The sequence below is a fragment of the Sinocyclocheilus anshuiensis genome, unplaced genomic scaffold (assembly GCF_001515605.1).
Source record: "Sinocyclocheilus anshuiensis isolate Anshui unplaced genomic scaffold, SAMN03320099.WGS_v1.1 scaffold3030, whole genome shotgun sequence".
Taxonomy (NCBI): domain Eukaryota; kingdom Metazoa; phylum Chordata; class Actinopteri; order Cypriniformes; family Cyprinidae; genus Sinocyclocheilus; species Sinocyclocheilus anshuiensis.
The window spans coordinates 41,103-49,196 of record NW_015542538.1 but is presented as its reverse complement, the minus strand read 5'-3'; positions in this window follow the sequence as shown (position 1 = coordinate 49,196).

Sequence of the window (8,094 nt, the reverse complement as noted above, 5' to 3'; positions counted from 1 at the left end):
AAAGTAGACATTTCACTCTATGGATATATTTTTTTCTATGCCTAAGCATACACGGAGTTTCGAGCTCAAGTTCACGGAGACCGAGGCGGCAGAAAGCGCATCCTGTTTGATTTCATTATTTTACAAAAGCGCAATGTTTTGTTGTTATTGTGAGTGCACATAAATAAACGTAGAGTCTTTACAGATTCGAAAGATGTATTACTCTTATCTGTATGACCAGAAATGACGGAGTATTTAAAGAGCAAGTGACTGCGCTTCTACACTACAGACTTCAATAGTGCACATATTTCTAGATTAGCCTAATATTAGATTGAGTGGTCATGTAAAGTTGCTAATACTTACATATTTCAGATGATAAGCCATATTTGTGGTGGATGAATAATAGGTGAGCGTACGAATATCCTGCCCGATGTAGGCTACTGTATTACCATAGATTAGCCATTAATCTAATATTAGATTGAGTGGTTATGTAAAGTTGCTAATACTTACATATTTCAGATGATAAGCCATATTTGTGGTGGATGAATAATAGGTGAGCGTTTGAATATCCTGCCCGATGTAGGCTACTGTATTACCATAGATTAGCCATTAACGATCTGTCCGTCACGAACTGCGTGACTTCACCTGTGGATTTTTATTTTTTTCTGCGACTAAAAAAAATGTTGGTCGACTAACGGTTAGTCGACTATTAGGGGGCAGCCCTAGTCCTAACCCTAACTGACTGCAGAAGATGAGGTGTTACCTTTTGTTTTTCAGACGGATGTTCTGACCTTTTTTCCCCTCAATAAAACACCTGCCCAATGCAGTGAGGATGGGGGTTCGGATATAAATAGTGAGTTAAATAGTGTTTTTCATCAAGGCAAAATAATCATTTATAGAACACCTGCCTTTAGTTATAGGACCCTAATGGAACCAGCCATTTACTAATCAAGGATATGTTACAGTGAAGATGATCATTTAATCTTTCTCTAGTTTTTATTTCATGTAGCGTATTTGTAAAACACTATGGTTGGAAGGCACAATAGAAGACCTTACAATGTTGCATGGTTCCATGTAGCTCCCCTATAGCTGTATTGTAATGTTCAAGGATAGTCTGCTGCTTACAGTTGGGAACTCTGTCAGGTTTTAGTAGTCAGATTTTACAGTAACAGGTACTAATGCTTGTCTGTTGCAGATCACATTAAGGGACCGAGCTGGGTCATGAGGCCCTCACCGAAGATGATGAAGAAAAGAGCAGAAAAACTGGCTAAGAGGGGGAAACTAAAGGGTCATTTCAATCTTAGCAAAAGAGTAGCGAGTAGAACCAGTGCTTACATGTTAGTAAAACCTAATAATTTAAAGAGATTAAAAATATAACTATTAAAAGCCATAAGATGAATAAGCATTTATGATTTAGAGAGTCCTTTAGCTCCCCAGTAAGCAGGCCAAAGCTACGGGGTTTTGATTAGGTGGAGAACGTAAAAACGGATGGGAAACCTGCGGTCATCACTCAGCAATAGGGCTGCAACTAACAATTATTTTGATAATTGATGAATCTAATGATTATTAGAACAATTATTTGAGTGTAACAATACAGATCTCAGGATTCGGTACAGTATACAATACTGAAATCACAGTTCACAATGCGGTTGATTCTTTAAAAACTTTAAAAAGTCTGTTAAAAAAAAAAAACATTTATAGATTAAATGTCTGTAGAGCATGTGACTGAAGGATTCAGCGCATATGAGCTGTTTCGTTACAATTAAATGTCCAGTTATGAAGGTAAATCAGTTGCTCTCTCTTATCGGTTCTCTGTGTTTTCGCCTACTTTCCTACCTATTTTTGAGCTCCATTTGTGTTTGTTGTGCATAATGAGAATAAACAATTAAATGATTTAAAAAAATGTAAAAAAGCGTCCACTCTCAATGGTTTCATCACATAAAAGTCGACTTTAAAAAATCAGAAGTTGTTCAACTCCTAGTGTGTATATATATTTATATTTTTTAGACCCCTTACTATTCAGCGATTATCGTAAACATTAATGGGGTCATGACATGGATTTTTTAATCTTTATTTTAAGCTATGAAACGGCAGGATGATTTAATGTTTCTTTGAGGATGAAATTATTTTTTGACCAAATCACGCAGCCCTACATTTAGGTACTTTCTGTGACTGTGGGCAAGCAAAAGCAGTCTGGTCTCTGTTTTTAAGTTTACACAATCTACATTGTCTTCTGTCATTTGTAGAGACAACCAGGATAATCCTGAAGAGAGCATGGAGTGAAGAAGAGAGAAGGGCAGTTAACAAACGTCCAGGAAAGTTAATGGCAGGGTTCCTGGAAAACTGGACTCTGCATGAAATGCCTAGAAGAGGAAAAGTCCCTGAAGGAAAGATCTTGGAAAGATGTTAAGAACTTTGTTTACAATACAATTGTTACTCTAAAAAGGAAGTCTGCTTCACGAAAAATTGTTTTAAAAGCTTAACATCTTACCATCTGTTTAGAAATGAAATAAATGTAGTGCTGGTCACTGGAGATGGCATCTGTTGCAGTTTTGTTTGTAACTTTTGGGTAGTTATGTATATTGCTAAAATTTGGTTCATCTAATTATATCAATAAATTGAACAGTTGAACATAAATGTTTGGGTGGACTGTTTATGAACCTCCATCTGAATCTTGCATTAATTGTCAAGTTACCTTTTTTTTCTCTCTAGCGCTTTTTTCAAAGCAGGTTTCCAGTGATAACAGTAAAATAATGACCAATGATGTAAATAGAATTTAAAGCAGCAGTAAAGAAGCTCTAAGTCATTATTCAGCTGAAGTTAGTTCAGTTGAATAATGACTTCCAGCTGTAAACACTAAAACAAAAAATAGCAAAGAATAAATGCAAGCTTAAAAAAGGTAGTTAAAATAATTCAGTCAGAAATGAACTCAATAGCGCCCCCATGAAAATGTCCTCACTCTGGTGGTAAAATGCTGGTTCTTTTCCTTTTTTTTTTTTTTTAAGAAGCTGAGGTAAAAACTTGAATCATGGACACACCTAGTGTTTAAATATAGTATACATTTATCTGTAATTGTAGCAGAAATGGTGGTCCTCGCTTTGCAGGTTAAATGACTCGGTCCTCACCTTGATAGATGTACAGGAGTGTGTGTGTGTGCGCGGGTGTGAGGATCTGGAGGATTTGGAGTTGGAATTCCCTATTTTTAAAAACACTGCAACAACCAAATTTGTCAACATGATTCCTTTGTAATATCATGTTTTGGCCTTATATTTACTAGGACTTGAATTGAAATTGAGTCTTTGCAAAAATAAGAACAGTAAAATCATATACATACACACAATCATATACCCGAGACATGAGCCACCTTAAAATGGAAGTTTAATTGCAACATAGGCCTATTGTATACTAGTTTTAACAACGTGTACTGTCGGTATTTTCTACCGCAGGACATCAGGAGTCTGGTGTGGTGTACGCTTTTTTTTCATTTAGCTTGATCTGTGCTTTTTAAGCGCAATTCAATATTTTCAGGAGACCCATTGATCCCCAGAAGATGCTCCTCACGCGTGTTGTTTCATTCAATCGTAGTTTACAACTCAGCAGGTATCCAAAGAATGTGCGTCATGGTAACACGGACATTTTTGTAAAGTCTTTTCTCGTATCTGTAGTTTACTAATACCAAGACAAGCTGCTGTTCAAACAAACATTTTAAATGAACCAGATCATTATGGGGCAAAGGGTTGGCGCCTGCGAAAGTCATAAACTCTCTCTTCAAAGACCAGCAGACAAGTGGATACATCGACATATGGTAACTTTCTACATATATTTCAGAGTAGATAGCCAATAGTATATATAGATAGTACGTATATGATATTTATCTATTATCTATATTTACCTATTCACGATTGCATAGAATTCAAAATGTTGTTGTTCATATACAAAGCATTAAACAAGCTCGCTCCTCAATACATTTCAGAGTTGATTCTTGAATACAACCCTGTTGAAAAAAACAGCATATGCTGGTTAGGTATGTTTTATGCTGGTCCTTTGCCAGCACATGACCAGCATAAACCAGCAAAAGGACCAGCTTAAACCAGCATCCCAGCGTCAAAACATACCTAACCAGCATATGCTGGTTTTTTTTAACAGGGTAGTCATCTTCTACGGTTACCCAGATCTAGAAAACTACAACAAAGGAAACAGGAAAGTGATGAGAACTACGGCCCTGTCCACATGAAGATGAGTATTTTTTTAAAACCGCAGATGTTTCTATGCAGTTCAGCCGTTCGTCTGCACGCAAATCCAGTATCAGGTCACTGAAACCAAACCTTTTTGAAAACTCCTGCCTGGGTGAAGAATTTCAAAAACTTTGGTTGCAGCAGTGTTGTCGTGTAGCCGGTGAAACCGTAGATTTTTGGCTTGTGACGTCAGAGTGCGCACTTGTCTCCTATGATTGATGTCAGATTGTGCGCTGCTATCTCCTTTGTTTACATGAAGCGAGTCTGTGCAATGGCAGATATAGACAAAATAAGGCTTCTGATTGGCCAACATGGCTTTACGGTTAGGGTTATATCGCCACCTGTTGGTATGGCATGCTTTTGACAGCGCTTCAAGATCTTCTGTCAGCTGCTAGTTCTAACCTCCATTCTAAGAGTACCTCACATTCAGCACCACTGCATTGGGGCAGTGATAGCAAGGACAGCAACTTCATCAGAGATGGACTGGAGAGAGGCATATATGCAACAGAGCATATAACGGAACAGTTGTGTTTGGAGTGCAAGTCAAAGTTGGTGGTGGTCAAGTGCAAAGACTGTTTGCTTAAGCAGTACACCTGCATTGACTGTGACTGTGCTTTGCACCGTACACAAGTTTTCCACAACAGAAGCACCATGATTTCAGGGTTCCACAAGGCTGTACCTCTCACCACAGTGGTGAAGCAGGACTATGATGGCCAGTACTATCTAGGATAATAATTACATTACTTAGTCATTATAAATGTTTTTCTTAGGATAGTCACATAAGTCCATTTTAATGTAACTTTTCAATTAGTTTTTTATTGAGTGCGTAAAGTTATGAAGCGACACTTTGTTTTTATGTTGTCTTTTTTATTGTAGATCGAATTGTGTGTCCAAATAATGCAGCACATTGGTCTCATTCATGCACAATGAGGCAAATAACTTGTGGACTTAATGACTGTCGGAACATTTTCAAGTATGAATCAGATGTCATGTTTACCGAAAGCATAAACACACGGTGTTGCAGCGGACTACGACTGATGATCCTCTGCCTCTGCTTGAGACAAAGCAAAACCAATGTTACACCGTGTCTACACCGGACGCGAGTGGTGCGGCGGGACAAAATACCGTAGAACTCGTTATAATCAGCGATGCTGTCTACCATAGATATACGGCTCGGCTAATGTCCGTCCTGTGCACTGAACGCTCTCTCCTCCACATCATGAGTAGACACTTACTGCTGATTGGCTACAAGTTTGTTTTGCTATTCGGCCCGAATCAGTTTTCTAAAGCGACCTTTAAGGAAGATCTGCAAGCCAGTTTCTTTTGTTTATTTATTTATTTAGCCTCTCAGTGGATCAAAGGTACAGTTTTGTGCCTATCTTTACAGTTTGCACAATTGTTCCTTGGGGTACAAAACTTACCTTTAAATGGTACAAAGTTATAAGGTACAATGTTGTACCTCTAACTAACACCTCAGCAACGTCCATTTGTATTATTAAAAGGTGCAGTTTTGTAACTTTTATTTCTGAGAGTGTAAATACCTTGTAAAATGTACATGTTTACAAGTGAAAACAAAATAAGGGATTACATGGAGTGTTATATTCTATAAGAAAATATTTGAACTTACACAAAACATCCTGTTCAAAATATACTGTGGTTATTAATGGGACAGTCCACCCAAAAATAAAAGCATTCTCTCATCATTTACTCACCCTCAAGTCATCCCACGGGCATGTGACTTTCTTCAGATGAACACAAAGAATCCATCTCAAGTGAATGTGGATTGGTAACATCACGCTTTACAACGTCCCTCTCATGAACGTGCATATGACAGTTGACTACTCCCTTAATATGGTCTGTTGCATTTTTTATTATCTTACATTTTTCTGTACACAATCATAAAAAAATAACAATCACCTATATATGTATACGTGTTTTTCTCTCTTTTAATTTCAACAAGTCAGTGCTTTTAATAGCATGATTTCCAGAACTGTAATTTCAAATGCAAAATAAAAAAAGGATTTGATTTTCTCAACTATCACAAGTAGATGCAGTCACTGAACCTTTAAATCACACCCAGGGCTCAGGTATACTATAGTTATGCTACTTTAATCAATATCAGCTACGTTACTATTACTGAAATACCAAAATATTGTTGAATTACCTTTTGTCTCAGAGGTCCTGGGCTTGCTGTCATGACGGTATTGTGTTATTCAGTAGTGGCATATACAGTGCATCCGGAAAGTATTCACAGCGCTTCACTTTTTCCACATTTTATTATGTTACAGCCTTATTACCAAATGGACTAAATTCATTATTTTCCTCAATTCTACAAACAATACCCCATAATGACAAACAAACTTCTTTCACATTGAAATCTTTGCAAATTTATAATAGTAAAAAAAAAAAAAAAAATCACATGCACATAAGTATTCACAGCCTTTGCTCAATACTTTGTTGAAGCACCTTTGGCACCAATTACAGCCTCAAATCTTTTTGGGTATGATGCGACAAGCTTTGATCATCATCTTTTGCCAATTATCTGCCATTCTTCTCCTCGCCTCTTCACCTCTCAAGCTCTGTCAGGTTGGATGGGGGCAGACGCACATTTTCAGGTTTCTCCAGAAATATTATCAATATTTTGGTGCAGAGTTTGTCTTCTACTCTGATGAGTCCCTCAGTCCCTGCCGCTGAAAAACAGCCCCACAGCATGAGGCTCCTACCAGCACACTTTACTTTTGGGATGCTACTCTTCAGGTGATGAACAGAGCTGGTTTCCTTTCCTTTCCTTTAAACATGATGCTTGGAATTGAGGTTCATCAGACCAGAGAATCTTGTTTCTCAGAGTCTGAGGGTCCTTTAGGTGCTTTTTTGCTAATTCCAAGTGTGTTTTCATGGGTCTACACCGAGGAGAGGATTGAGTCTTGCCACACCGACATAAAGCCCAGATCGGTGGAGTGTTGCAGTGATGTTTGTCCTTCTGTAGGTTTCTCCCATCTGCACATATGATCATGGAGCTCAACTAGAGTGACCATCAGGTTCTTGGTCACCAGTCTAGACAAGGCCCTTCTCCATCAATTGCTCAGTTTGGCCATGAGGCCAGCTCTATGGAAGAATCCTTACACGGTGTTTCCCAAAAGCATCGTAAGCTTAAGTACTACGTCGTAGACCCATTGAAACCAATGGAGCTACGATAATCTTAGGCTTACGGGGCCTCATTTATAAAATTTGCGTACGCACAGATCTGATCTAAGAGTGTGCGTACCCTAAAATCCACGTCAACGTTCATATTTATAAAAACGGTCTTTGATGTGGAAAAGTACTTACCGCCACGGCAGGGTCTGAGCAAGTGTACGCACTTTTCCTTGTGGCAAAGTCTGAGTACTGCAGCTGTTTGAGTATGAGCAGGCGTACGCACGTTTCCTTGTGGCAAAGTCGGAGTACTGCAGCTATTTGAACATCTAAGCTGCAATAATAATAAAAGCAGTGTACGTGCAAGCACCGAATTCATCATAAACAACGAAGATGCAATGTAAGAGATTAATTGTGCAGTGTAGTCAGATTTTTTATTAAAGGGGGTTTTTGCGAAGATTAAACTGACCTTTTTAGTAGCCTACTGTTGAGAGTTTCTTCCATGTTGTTTTTTTTTACCATTTTATTTTACAAGAGAACTTGCAAAGTCTTGATTTACTACGAATGCATAAAATAGAAAAGAAAATGCATAAACGCATCTCCGACGGTTTTGTCTGTGTAGCCTATAAGAATAGACCTCTGTCGTGCAATAACGGTTTTAATATATTCTATTCAATAACATTGTTAACTGTTTTTATTTATAACATCTGCTGCTTTGCTTCTGTGAAAATGAATAGAGACATCAGCC